The sequence below is a fragment of the Pteropus vampyrus genome, unplaced genomic scaffold (assembly GCF_000151845.1).
Source record: "Pteropus vampyrus isolate Shadow unplaced genomic scaffold, Pvam_2.0 Scaffold7145, whole genome shotgun sequence".
NCBI lineage: Eukaryota > Metazoa > Chordata > Mammalia > Chiroptera > Pteropodidae > Pteropus > Pteropus vampyrus.
The window spans coordinates 1-427 of NW_011895926.1; positions in this window are offsets into that span (position 1 = coordinate 1).

Below are 427 nucleotides of genomic sequence, written 5' to 3' on the forward strand. Positions count from 1 at the left end.
TGCCAAGGTTTGCCTCCGTGCTGTGTGACCTCAGGCAAGTTACCGAACCTCTTTGGGCCTCCCTTCCCTCCTCCCGAAGGCACGAAGAGTAGCGGGGCCACTGGACAAGGGCACTCAGGATGAAATGAGTGAGGACGTGGACAGCCAGCACTGAACAGTGTCGCTTATTAAAATGATGCAGAGAAAGGCTGCTAATGCCATTATTATTACTTCTCACACCAGAGGGGTAAACTGAGGCCGTGGGGGGGCTCCATCTCCCCAGGTGAGGCTCAAGGCTGTTCTGACTCCATGCCGCCCTCCCCGCCAGCCCTGAGCGATGGCATCCGGGGTGGGGCCACCCATTCTGCAGAAAAGGAAGTCGAGGCTGGGGAGGCAGCAAAGGGCAGAGAAGAGGGAGCCTGGGCCATGCGTGCTGACCGGCTCCGGC